The following is a 14,315-nucleotide window of genomic DNA, read 5'->3' on the forward strand; positions in this document are numbered from 1 at the left end:
TCAGAACACTTACATAAGCCTACAGTTGGGCAAAATCATCTAACACAAAGCCTATTTTATAGTAAAGTTATTATAAGGAATTTTGAACCCAAATTCAAAATTCAGAGTATAGTTTCTACTGAGTGAGTAGCGCTTTCACACCATCATAAAGTCAAAAAATCTTAAGTTGAACCACTGTAGATTGAGGTTTGGCTGCACTTCCAAACCAGAGGTGGCTGGAAGCCAGGCTATACCGGTAACGTTTTCACTTGGCTCCAAGAAAGGAAGAAAAATTTTTTCTTTAAGCAAAAAAACAAACATTATATAATTTCATTTATATATGTAACCTAAAATACTCAAATCATAGAGCCTGAGAGCAGAATAGAGATTACCAGGGGATAACCTCTCCTGCCAGGTAGTAACCACATGAAGAGTTGGCACATTCAAGCAGGACAGAAGCGTGGAAAGAAAAAGCAGAGCCAGTGACGTCAGCAACATGGCCGACTAGAGGCCCCCAGCACTCATCCTCACCCCAAAGACACAAAACAACCAACAAACAATTATATTTTAACAAAAATAAGTAAAGGAGAGTGCCAGAGTTCCTGAAAGGAGTAACAGAAACCAGAGTGTACACAGAAACTCAAGACAGCCACATAGAGAATGGAGGAAAGACCCCAGACCCCACAATCCCAGCCCCCAGCCAGGATCAGCCAGGAACCGGGAGGACTTTCTCCTTGTGGCCAAAAAGTGAGCAAGAGGACCCCAGCAGCCCCCATCACCACCCTGGACACCTACAGTCCTCACCGCCGGCGTCCCCTGCAGTCCCCACAGGCACGAAGCCCAGCTGAGGGAGCTGCCTGGAGTCCACACAGCTGTGCTGTCCCAGAGAAGGAGCAGACACTGTGCACACCCCCAGTGGCCCATATGGCAGCTGTGTTATGTCATCTTGCAACTGGGACCACTGCTGGAGTGTGTCTGCTCGGGGGCAGGTAGCCACTGCTCCTCTTCATTCCCGAGGCTAAGCGGCCACTGCATCACTCCAGCCATGGCCCTACATCCCAAACTGAGCTGCGAGCAGCTGTTATACCCTTCCCCTTGGGCCAAGTGGCAGTGGAGCCACTCCACCTACCCTCCCCTCAGCCCCCAGGGCTGGAGCTCAAGCTGTGCACTCCCTCTTGGGGAAACCGCGGCAGAACAGCTCCATACACCTCTTCCGGTCACAGCTGCGCCCTGCCCCTAGGGGCCTGAGCAGGAGCTGCACACTGCTCCCAGGGATACTGCTGCCTTAGCAGTTCTGCTGTCACAGTTACTGCCGAGCCCTTCCCCAGGGGCCTGTTGAAGTTTGTATATTGGACCCAACAAACCTCCTGTTGAAATTTGATCCCCAATGTTGGACACGGAGCCTAATGGGAGGTGTCTGGATCATGGGAGCAGATCTGTCCTGAAGGGCTTGATCCCATCCTTGACATAATGAGTGAGTTCTTGCTCCATAATTCTTATGAGAGTCCCCTCCAGAGCTGCATGAACACCTAATGCAACAAGTATCCAGGCAAGCAAGCATCTTCAGAAGGACTAAAAATCAGGTGAGCGATCATACTACCTTGATATAATTTTGAAATTATATCAAGGGAAGAAGCACAGAAGAGAGCAAAAAAGACAGTCTTGCGTTGCCTACGCCACCCCTCCCCCATCCCCTGGCAGTGCCACACCAGCACGTGGAGTGGCGGGGAGAGAATCTGCGTGCCCGGGAGAGGGAGAGTGAAGTGATTGTAGGTCTTTGAATTGAAACTCAGGGCTGCCCTGGCAAAGGGGAACACAGCACGGGGCAGAATTCTGCCATTGCCCATGGAGGGAGCATTTTGCCTAGCCCAGCCATGGAAATCCTCTGCCCCGCAGCCTGAGGATACAGTCTTTGGGCAGTTCCTGTGGCTGTGCTGGCTCAGAGCCAGTGGACTTGGGGTGCACATGACCCAGTGAGATGCCAGCAACTGCGGCCAAGCCAGTGCCTGTGTCACCCCTTACCCAAGCACAAGCAGTGTGGCTCATGGAGAGTCTTCTTCCGCTTGAGGAAAGGAAAGGGAAGAGCTCATAGGACTTTGTTTTGCAACTTTGGTACCAGATCAGCCACAGGAAAATAAAGCTCCAAGCAGACTCCTGAGGCCCCTGAATCCAGGCCTTAGTTCCTGGGTGACATTTCTGGACCCACCCCGGGCCAGAAGGAAACAAGCTGCTTTGAAGGGAAGGAGCCAGTCCAGGCAGGATTCACCAACTCCTGACTTGAATAAACATGAGAGGTAGGCAGGCAACAGTCACCACTGACTTTGGGTGAGACTGGACTGGCTTCAGGTGTGACCTGGCGCTGGTGGCCAGGAGGGAGTGCCCATGTCACTCCTCCCCCAACTCCAGCAGCCCAGCACAGAGAGTGAGGGAAGAGAGTGAGAGACTGTACCTGGTAATGCAGGGAATTTTCTTGTATCTTACCCAAGCTCACCACTGTGGCATCATGAGGAGTCTGCAAGAGTGACAGCATTACTGGGTTTGGGGCACTCTCCAGTGCTGATATGGCTGCACTGACCAAAGACTTAGATCACAACACTCTATTCTCTTTGAATATCTGGAAAGCCTTATCAAGAAGGACAGATACAAACAAGCCTAGACTATGAAGATTAAAATAAATACCTAACTCTTCAATGCCCAGACATTGATGCACAGCCACAAGCATCAAGAATATCCAGGAAAACATGACCTCACCAAACATACTAAATAAGGTTCCAGTGACCAATCCTGGAGTGATGGAGTTATGTGACCTTTCAGACAAAGAATTCAAAATAACTGTCCTGAGGAAGCTCAATGGACTTCAAGAAAACACAGGGAAGGAATTCAGAAGCCTATCAGAGAAATTTAACAAAGAGATTGAAATAATTTTAAAAATCAAGCAGAAATTCTAGGGCTTAAGGATTCAATTGACAAACTGAGAAATGCATGAGAGTCTCTCAACAGCAGAATTGACCAAGCAGAAGAAAGAATTAGTGAGCCTAGAGACCGGCTATTTAAAAATACACGGAAGATAAAAAAAAGAATAAATAAGAATGAAGCACACTTATAAGATATAAAAAAAATAGCTTTATAAAAGAAAGTCTAAGAGATATTGGCCTTAAAGGGAAGGTAGAGAGAGAGAGAGAGAGAGAGAGAGAGAGAGAGAGAGAGAGAGAGAGAGAGATTGTAGCAGAAAGTTTATTCAAAGAAATAACAATAGAGAACTTTCTAAACCTAGAGAAAGATATCAATATTCAGGTAAGAGAGATTTATAAGCAGATTTAACCCAAACAAGGCAACCTCAAAGCATTTAATAATCAAGCTCTCAAAGATCACAGATAAAGAAAAAGTTATAAGGAAAGCAAGTAAAAGATACCGTATAAAGGAGCTCCAATATCTCTGGCAGCAAACTTCTCCATGGAAATTTTACAGTCCAGAAGAGAGTGTCATGACATATTCAAAGTGCTGAAGGAAAGTAAAAACCTTAATCTTTACGAATATTGTGTCTTGCAAAAATGTCCTTCAAACATGAAGGAGAAATAAAGACTTTCCCAGACAAACAAAAGCTGAGGGATTTCATCAACACCAGAGCGAGCTCTCCTACAAGAAATGATAAGAGTTCTTCAATCTGAAAGAAAAGGACATTAATGAACAATAACAAATCTTCTGAAGGCAAACAACTCACTGGTAACAGTAAATACAGACTACCCTATTGCTGTAATTACAATGTATAAGCCACTTGTATCTTGCATATGAAGAATAAAAGACAAACCTATCAAAAATAACAGCTTCATGAGAGATAGTCTAAAAAGATATGGATGGAAACAACAAAAAGTTAAAAAGCAGGGGGAGTGGACTTAAAGGGCAGACTTACTGTTAATTTCTCTTTGCTTATTTATTTGTTTGTAAGCAGAGTTGTCATAGGTTTAAAATAATTGGTTATAAAATATTTTTAGCAAGCCTCATGGTAACCTCAAATAAAAAACCTACAGCAGATACACAAAAAAATAAAAGGCAAGAAATTAAAACACACTGCCAGAGAAAATCACTTTTAACAAAAGAAAACAGCAGGAAGGAAGGAAGGAAGAAAGAAAGACAGGACCACAAAACAACCAAAAAATCAAATAACAACATGACAGTAGAAAGTCCTTATCTATCAATATTAACACTGAATACGAATAAACTCCCCAATCAAAAGACAGAGAATGGCTGAATGGATAAGAAAGCAAGAGGCAAGTATATGTTGTCTGTAAAAAACATACTTCACCTATAAAGACACACACATACTGAAAATAATGGCTTAGAAAAAGATATTCCATGCAAATAGATAGCAAAAAAGAACAGGAGTAGCTATACTTCTATCACATAAAATATATTTCAACACAAAAACTGTAAAGAGAGGCAAAGAGGGTCATTATTTAATGATAAAGGGGTCAATTCACCAAGAGAATATAACAATTCTAAATATATATGCACCCACCACTGGAGCACCCAAATATGTAAAGCAAATATTATCAGAGCTAAAGAGAGACAGAGACCTCAATGAAATAATCACTGGAGACCTCAACACCCCACTTTCAACATTGGACAAATCATCCAGACAGAAAATCAGCAATGAAACATTGAACTTACTCTGCGCTATAGACCAAATGGACTTAACAGATACTTACAGTTGCAGAATTCACATTCTTCTCCTCAGCTCATGGAACATTTTCAAGGATAGACCATGAAAACAAGTCCACAAAACAAGTCTCAAAAAATTCAAAAAAACTGAAATCATGCCAAGTATTTTCTCTAACCACAATGAAATAAAACTAAAAATCCATAACAAAAGGAACATTGGAAAATATACCACATGAAAATTAAACAATATACTCCTGAACGACCAGTGGGTTGATTAAGAGATTAAGAATGAAATTTAAAAATTTTCTAAAAGCAAATGAAAGTGAAAACACAATATATCAAAACCTATGGGACACAGCAGAAGCAGTAATAAGAAGAAAGTTTATAGTAATAAGGGTCTATATCAGAAAAGTAAAAAAGCCTTAAGTTAAAAACTCTAACAATGCATCTCAGAACTAGAAAAACAAGAGCAAACAAAAAACCCCAAATTAGTAGAAGAAAAGAAATAATAAAGATCAGAGAAGAAATAAATGAAATGAAAATAATACAGAAGACCAATGAAACAAAGAGTTGGTTTTTTGAAAAGATAAACAAAATAGACACATTCTTAGCCCAAATAACTAAGAAAAAAAGAAAGAACACCCAAAAAATAAAATCAGAGATGAAAAGGAGACATTACAATGGATACTATAGAAATACAAATAATGATTAGAGACTACTATGAGCAATTATATGGCAATAAATTGGAAAAACTAGAAGAAATGGATAAATTTCTAGACACATACAACCTACCAAGATTGAACCTGGAAGAAAATGAAAATCTGAATAAGCCAATAACTTTCAAAATATATGGAAATTAAACAACATGCTCCTGAATGACCAATGGATCATGAAGAAATTACAAAGGAAATTTAAAATTTTTTAAAACAAATAAAAAGAGAAACACAACATACCAAAATTTATGAAATACAGTAAAAGCAGTATTAAGAGGGAAGGTTATAGCAATAAATGCCTACATCAAAAAAGTAGAAAGATTTCAAATAAACAACTTAACAATGTATCTCTAGGAACTAAAAAAGCAGGAACAAACCTGACCCAAAATTAGTACAAATAAAGAAATAATAAAAGTCAAAGCAGAAATAAACAAAATTACCAATGGAACAGAACTGAGAATCCAGATATAAAACCATCCTCATATAGCCATCTAATGTTTGACAAAGCAGACAAAAACATATACTGGGGAAAAGAATCTTTATTCAATAAATGGTGCTGGGAAAACTAGATAGCCACATGTAGAAGACTGAAACAGGATCCACTCCTGTTTCACAAAAATCACCTCACACTGGGTAACAGACTTAAACCTAAGGCGTGAAACTATTAGAATTCTAGAAGAAAATATTGGAAAAACTCTTATAAATATTGGCCTAGGCAAAAAATTTATGAAGAAGACCCCTAAGGCAATCAAAGCAACAACAAAAATAAATAAATGGGACCTGATCAAATTAAAAAGCTTCTGCACAGCCAAGGAAACTATCATGAGAACAAACAGACAACCTACAGAATGGGAGAAAATATTTGCCTGTTACACTTCCAATAAAGGGCTGATAACTAGAATCTGTATAGAACTCAGGAAAACCAGCAAGGAAAAAAATCAAACAACCCTATCAAAAAGTGGGCAAAGGACATAAACAGAAGCTTTTCAAAAGAAGATAGACTAATGACCAAAAAAAATGTGAAAAAATGTTCAACATCTCTAATCATCAGAGAAATGCAAATCAAAACCACAATGAGATATCACATATCTCCAGTGAGAATGGCCTTTATCAAAAAGCCCCCAAACAATAAATGTTGGCGTGGATGCAGAGAGATAGAAACATTCATACACTGCTGGCAGGACTGCATACTAATGCAACATCTGTGGAAAGTAATATGGGCTACCCCAAAGAACTACAAGTAGAACTACCATTTGATCCAGCAATCCCGTTACTGGATATCTACTCAAAGGAAAAAAAGAAATTCTGTAAAAAAGACACCTGCACTTGAATGTTTATAGCAGCACAGTTCACAATTGCAAAGGTGTGGAAACAACCCAGGTACGCATCAATACATGAGTGGATTCATAAAATGTGGTATATGTATACCATGGAGTTCTGCTCAGCCACAAAAAACAATGGTGATATAGCACCTCTTGTATTATTCTGGGTAAAGCTGGAACCCATTCTACTAAGTGAAGTATCACAAGAATGGAAACACAAGCACCACGTGCACTCACCATCAAATTGGTATGAACTGATCAACACGTATGTGCACATATAGTAATAACATTTATCCGGTGTCGGTCAGATAAGAGGAAGGGATGGGTATATACACACCTAATGGGTGTGGTGCTCACCATCTGGAAGATGGACACGCTCAAAGCTCTAACTTGTGTGGGGCAAAGGCAATATATGTAACCTAAACATTTGTACCCCTGTAATATGCTGAAATAAAAAAAAAAAAAGATTGAAATAAGAATACAAAAGATTAAAGAAAAAAAGTTGGGTGTTTTTGAAAAGATAAACAAAATGGACAAACTCTCCAAGAGAAAATGCCCCAAGAAATAAAATCAGAAACAAAAAAGGAGACATTACAATTGATACCACAGAAATACAAAGGATCATTAGAGACTACTATGAACAACTGTACACCAAAACATTGGAAAACCTAGCAAAAATGGTAAGGTTGAATCAAGAAGACATAAAAAACCTGAGCAGACCAGTTAAAAGTAACTGATTCAAAAGATTGAATCCATAATAAAAAGTCTCCCATCAAAGAAAAAAAGGCCCAGGATATCATGGCTTCACTGCTGAATTCCATTAATACCAAACATTTAAAAAATAACTGATGCTAATCCTTTTCAAACTATTCCAGAAATTTGAAGAGGAGGGAATTTTTCTAAACTCATTCTATACAGCCAGACAAGAATACAACCAAAAAAGGAAACTATAGGCCAATCTCCCTATTGAACATAGATGCAAAAATCATCAGCAAAATACTAGCAAACCAAATCCCGCAGCACCTTAAAAAGCTCACTCACCACAATCAACTGGGATTTATCCCAGAGATAGAAGATAGATTCAGCACACATAAGTGGATAAATATGACATATCACGTCAACAGTATGAAGGAGAAAAACCATATGATCATCTCAATGGATGTTGAAAAAGCATTTGATAAAAATCAAACATCCTTTCATTAGATTACTAGGAGATAGGGGAAGAAAAAAGTCAAAATGATTGTTTAATAGAGTTTCAGTTTGGGATAATGAAAAAGTTCTGGAAATGTTGGTGGTTGTGGTTTCACAACAAAGTGAATATACTTAAGCCACTGAACTGTGTGCTATAAATGTTTAAAATGGCAAATGTTATGTACTTTACCACAATAATAATTTTAAAAGAAACAAAAAAAAGAATTTTTCTTTAGGGCAGACCCTCCCTTTAGTCAAGAAAGGACAATTTTGGTAAGCCCTTAACTAAGTAATACAAATGGAAGGTAAGTGCATCTCGCAGTATTGGAGGTACTTCAGACCTTGATGGACCACATTTCTGTTCAATGGACCTCCCTCTTGTCAGACATGATTATGATACTAACTTGTTCTGGCATCCTCTAGCTGGGTCGTAACATGTAGGGGGAAGAACCTATTATAAATTTGTGGAAATGAAGGCAAGGAGGAGTGAGGACTTCTGGCCAGGAATGATGAGTAGGTCCCAGTAGCATGACCCCAGGCCAGGGCTAAAATGAGACACAGGAACATCCAGGAGGAGGAAGAGCTGATACCTCTAGAAGGCATTCTCTAACTTCAAGGTTTACATAGCCCTCTACTTCGTTGTGATTTTTTTGAAGTTGTCATCAAGCCTTCAATATAGTTTTGGGGTCAGCAAACTATAGCCTGTGGGCTGACCACTTGTTTTTTTCTTTATTTTTTTTTTATTCTTTTTCCAGCATATTATGGGGGTACAAATGTTAAGGTTACGTATATTTCCCTTCCCCCCCTCCCTGCGTCAGAGCTTCAAGCGTGTCCATCCCACAGTTGGTGCACAGAAACAATGGTGATTATCACCTCTTGTATTTTCCTGGCTAGAGCTGGAACCCATTCTACTAAGTGAAGTATCCCAAGAATGGAAAAATAAGCACCACATGTACTCACCATCAAATTGGTATTAACCGATCAACACATAAGTGGACATATAGGAATAACATCTATCGGGTGTTGGGCAGGTGGCAGGGTAGGGAATGGTTGTATAAGTACAAAATGACCGCTTGTTTTGTAAGAAAAAATTTTGTCTAATCACAGCCATGCTGATTCATGTGTGCACTTCTACATTGGCTGCTTTCACAATACAATCTCTAGTTGAGTAGCTGCAACAGAGATTGCGGGGCTCACAACCTAAAATGTTTACTAGCTGGTCCTTTAAGAAAAAGTTTGCCTCAAGAAAAAGGGATGTCTCAGATTTAAGTCAGCTGTGTTGGAGAGGGAACGGAAGGGGCCTTGTCCATCTTTTGGAGCAAAGCCTTCCAGGGAGGTGCAGAGGCCATCTGGAGATAGAGCTTGGAGCAGCAGTTGGAGCTACCTTGGGGTGCAGGCTACCTTGTTTGGATTTGGAGAACACGCAAGCACACCTATAGAGAGTCTCAGAAATCCTTGGGGAGGGAACTAAGTTTCCTACCATCATATAAAGGAGACCTTGGACCATGAGACATGGTTGAGGTACCATTAACACAAGTTTTGGTCTTTGCACAACATCTGTGACTAATCTCAATCCTCAAAGAGATCCATGAATATGTCCTCAGTGCAAACGCTAAACATGTGAACAAATGGTGCTATTTAATGTGGAGTCATACCACCCAGGCTCGCTCGGTAATTACATCCCAAAGCAATAGTACATTGCCGTTTTCCTAACAGCTTCTGAGGTGGAGGGAGTGGAATGCACTCTTTTGAGTTAGGATGTTTCTGGCATAACACTGGGTACATACAGAGCTAAGCAAACATTTCATTAATATTTCTTTAAATATTTGAATCTTAGATTTCCTGCTGAAAAGTGAAAGAACCATAAACCAGCTATTACAGATTGAATTTCTTTATGTGATAAAATTATTCCTGGAGAGAGAAAAGAGGTATTTTTGGATTGACCACAAATGATTCCCCTGCCCCATGGAGCTGTGGGAAATCTCCGGCAAACAGTGCTCTGACTTTGGTGTTAACAGTTGGGTAGGCAATGGAGCTCAGTTTGAATTTCTTTATCAGGAAGCAGAGCAGTGTCCTAAGTTCTTAGATCTGACTTTTGTACATCCCAGAAAAGTCTACCATTTATGCATAATTCCCCAGCTGGTACAGTCTCCTTCCATCTTTAGGCACAATGGCCTCAGACACTGAGGGCAATGCTATTCATTAACAAAATTCCACTCTCCACTCACCACATCTCAAAGAGTACGTTACTGGAAACTTTGTAAGAAATATTTCTCTCTCCCATGTAAATTAATTTCCCAAGAACCTACTCTTTTTTTTAAGTGACTTAATCACCAGGAAATGCAATATTTAGTTGATCAAGTATTTTGAAATCACAGTTACACTCAAATTTGAAAAGAGAAGCAATCTTTGGACTTAGCAACTACTGGTTTTAGAGCATTTGGGGTTCCACGCCTTCATTCAGTATCTGTGACACATAATGTCGATGATGGTGTTTTTACCTTTCCATTTATTCATTCATTCATATATCCATTCCAAGGAGGTTGGGTTTTTACTATGTATCAAATACTATTCTTGAATACAAAGGTGCAAAAAAAGAAAACATAATTTCTGCCCTTAAGCAAATTATATTTTTAGGAAAGAGGCTATGCTTAGATTAAGTTTGGTTATGATTGTCATGAATAATACCACTGTAATCCAAAATAAGATGGGATAATAAAATTTCGCAAATAATTTGGCGTAATTCATGTATTAGTTTTGAAGACACTCTGCAAAGTAGTGTCTCAGAAATATTTGACCAGTTGAGGCTAGGTGTGGTGGCTCACATCTGTAATCCTAGCACTTTGGGAGGCTGAGACAGGAGGATGGCTTGAGGTCAGGAGTTCAAGCCCAGCCTAAGAAATATAGCAAGACCCCCGTCTCTACAAAAACAGTGGTGGTACACACAAGGTACAGCTACTTGGGAGGCTGAGGCAGGAGGATCACTTGAGTCCAGGAGTTTGAGGTTGCTGTGAGCTATGATCACACCATTGCCCTCGTGCATGGGCAACAAAGCGAGACCCTATCTCCAAAAAGAGAAATATTTGACCAATAGAGGAATTTCTCTCAATGTTATTACTTTAAAGGATATCACTGATTTGTATTATTCTTTAAGGTATTTTAACACATTATTTTAGTAATAATGTGCTATGCTTCTTATGGTGCTAGCACAGTGGCTTATACATAGGAGACTGCAATAAATATTTTATAGGTTCATTGAATTTTAGATTTGGAAAGCACTTTTAGAAATAAGCTAGTCCTATGACCATTAACTTTAATTGGGTTTTGGACCATTTTGAAAATCGGATGAAATCTGTGCACCTTTTTACTCATTTACAAAAGAGCACATACTCACGTACACTCAGAGTTTTGTATACCATTTTAGAGGATTGGAGTATCACCCTGAAGACCACCCATGAACACCCTTAGGGTTTCATAATGTCAAGTTGAACATTTCTAATCTAGTCTATGTCTTCCATTTTATAATTTTTGAAAATCACTGCTTAGAAGAAAGGTTGGAAAACTATGGCCCTTAAGCCAAATCTGGCCCACCTCTCGTTTTTATACAGCTTGTGAGCTAAGAATGGTTTTAACATTTTTAAATTGTTACATTTTAAATAGTTATGTAAGTACCTACACACTATTTTCAATTTTACCTCTTGGCCTTCAAAGCTTAAAATATTTACTCTCTAGCCCCTTACAGAAAATTTTTATCAACCTCTGGCCTGGAATTGTTAGATAATATTCCTCAATCATTTACCCAATTACTGGAGAGGACTAGCATTCATACCACCTGATCCCTCATCCATTAGTCTTCTCATTACTCCTATTGATTGATTAAAATCTTGACAAATTGAGTGATTTAAATTCAATAAAAAAGTAAATAAAAAGTTATAATTTTGGAGTACTTAATAAATAATTTCTGAGATAAGTAATCATGCAATTGTGTAGGAAGCTGAAGTCCAGGGAATTAATTAGCCCATCAAAAATCATGTTACAAATTTGTGCCAGGAAAAAGATTAAATGGCCATATTCTGATTCAGTGTTACTAACATTTTTTTTTTAATTTTGCATTATATTCCATTCCACGTATTTGAAGCACATTACTTCTTGTAAATAAGAAATAATGGTATAGAATGAATTTCACTTAAAGTAAAATTATTTAAACAGATGTTGCTCTAAACTTTTATTTATGTGATTTTGAAATGTATCTTCAGATTCTTCCTGTTATGCGGTACTTTAAAAGTGGCATAAAAAGAAATACAACCATCATTTTATATGTTATTTTGAATATGCTTCTTTTAGATATTTCTAAGTACCTGATTGTAATTGGATGTTTCCTTCTTTTGATTAGAGCTGCTGGAATGGTTTCAAACTAAATACTAAAATATTGCCAGTAATAGAGTTAAAATATTTTCATAATGAAAAAAATTAAGGCATCACTTAAAAGTATTTAAGTAATTATATGTAAATACAATTCAATAGTGTGAGGTCCCCTAGGGACTTCTGACTTATGTGATGTTTTCAGCCAGAGTCCTTTTTTTTTGAGAGAGAGAGAGAGATTCTGAAGCCATTTTTGTCCATATTTAATTCCTAATAAAAACTGAGTTTTACCTTGTGATTAATGTGTTTACACAGGAAGATTAGAACAATTCTCAATTCTTTCTATAAAGGAGAAGTTGTGGTCAGAGTATATAAGCTTGTTTTTGTTAGCAAGACTATCTGAATATTTTGAATTAGAACTATACCAACAAGCTCAGTGTGCTTTCTCTATATGCCAATTTCATTCAAATGTCCCCCACCCCAAGCCTTCTGCACTTACCTTGAAAGGCCAGATTCCTCAGGGGCAGGTGCAGAGATAGGCCACATGTCTGACTTCCAAATAGGATTCTTTTCTAACGACAAGGCTGCCGTGGCACTTTCATGGTCTGTGTGCATTTGCAAATGCCAGCCACAGCTCACGACATAAAAGGAAGCTAACGTGTTCTGAGTTCCTCAGAGCGTCAACAGACCACAAAACCTCAAACCATTTCAAACACACTAGCCTTGAAAAGCCAAACTCTTACAGATGAACAGTCAAGATCGGGACATCACAGAAAGGCTAAGAAATACTTATGAAGATATTACGACTACTGAGTCCAGTTTTTAAAATTTTATTCAAACTAAATTTTACAGAGACTAGAGCAAAAAGACAGGGCTGTTGTCAAAAAGAGGATAAACTGTGAAACTGTGTTGTATTTATGGTAATATGTATATATGTTTCCTTTCAGTATGGAGAAAATTTTCCGAGTTGTTCTTTACCCTATTGGTAACCTAGGTTCCTACTCTTATAATTTTAGTGATTAGCTGTGTTATTGATATATGTCATTGACTAGCATATGACACTATAATCATTTTATTTAATTAGAATTAAGAAAGAGGATATGTAAAACCAGAGTGTGTTATAGTGGCAGGGGAAGGAAATGAATTTTTCACCACCTTAGTTTTTTAGACTCTCAACACTGTTTCCAAAAGAAGCTGTACACAATGTGGTCATAGAAATACAATGAAAATAGTGAAAAAAAAAGTAAGTTCCCCAAACTGCTCTAACTTGCCTACCATGCTATGACAACCCTATAAATTAATACTTTATATATGTTATAATTATCTTATAAATCATATAATAGTATTATATAGAAGTTTGTGAGTTAAAATGCTAATTTATTACGTATTAGGTTATTAAGTATGGAATGTCCGATTTCCTTAAATTTGACAGTTGATATCTCTGACATTTCACTTTGACACTTCTTTTTTTTTATTATTGTGAAGGTGCATCCTCATTCTTTCAAACACACATTTTGGCTTGTGATTATCTTTCAATTTTTTTTTAGAGCAATTTTTGTGAAACCATGGATAAATCAAAAATTCGTGTCACTTTTGAATATCAGTTCTGTCGTGGAACCAGTGTAGCACAGACAGCTCTAAATATCAATGAAGTGTTTGGGAAGGATGTGGCTAATGAACGCATGGTACCCTGATGGTTTGAGAAGTTCCATTCTGGTGATTTTAATCTTGAAAATGAGCCACATGAGTGATCTGATACCAAGGTGGATGTGATCTGATTTGATATCAAGGTGGGCTGAAAGCTGTAGTGGAAGTGAATCCATCTCAACCTACATGTGAATTAGCAGCAAGGTTTGACGTTACTATTCCAACAATATTAGACCATTTGAATCAAATCAGCAAGATAAAGAATCTGGATAGATGGGTTCCACAGGAATTAAATGAGCATAAGAAGAAAAATGATCTCAAACTTTGCCTTTCTTTGCTGTCATGTCATAAAGGCAAACCATTTATATATCGTATTGTTAGATGTGATAAAAAAAATGGATTCTTTTTGATAATCACAAGCATTTGGCATAATAGTTGGATA

General features: G+C 38.1%; 1 protein-coding gene across 2 annotated transcripts in view; it reads right to left on the reverse strand.

Moving 5' to 3' along the window:
• Positions 1-13,196, reverse strand: part of GPR141 (G protein-coupled receptor 141) — a 66,534-nt gene extending 53,338 nt beyond the window's left edge. For both annotated transcript variants that reach the window (XM_012777580.2, XM_012777582.2), the window contains exon 1: positions 12,726-13,196. The gene's annotated coding sequence lies outside the window, so the exon portion shown is untranslated. The remainder of the gene's footprint in view (positions 1-12,725) is intronic.
• Between the last annotated feature and the right edge of the window lie 1,119 nt (positions 13,197-14,315).

This window comes from Microcebus murinus, chromosome 9, assembly GCF_040939455.1.
Source record: "Microcebus murinus isolate Inina chromosome 9, M.murinus_Inina_mat1.0, whole genome shotgun sequence".
NCBI classification, from domain to species: domain Eukaryota; kingdom Metazoa; phylum Chordata; class Mammalia; order Primates; family Cheirogaleidae; genus Microcebus; species Microcebus murinus.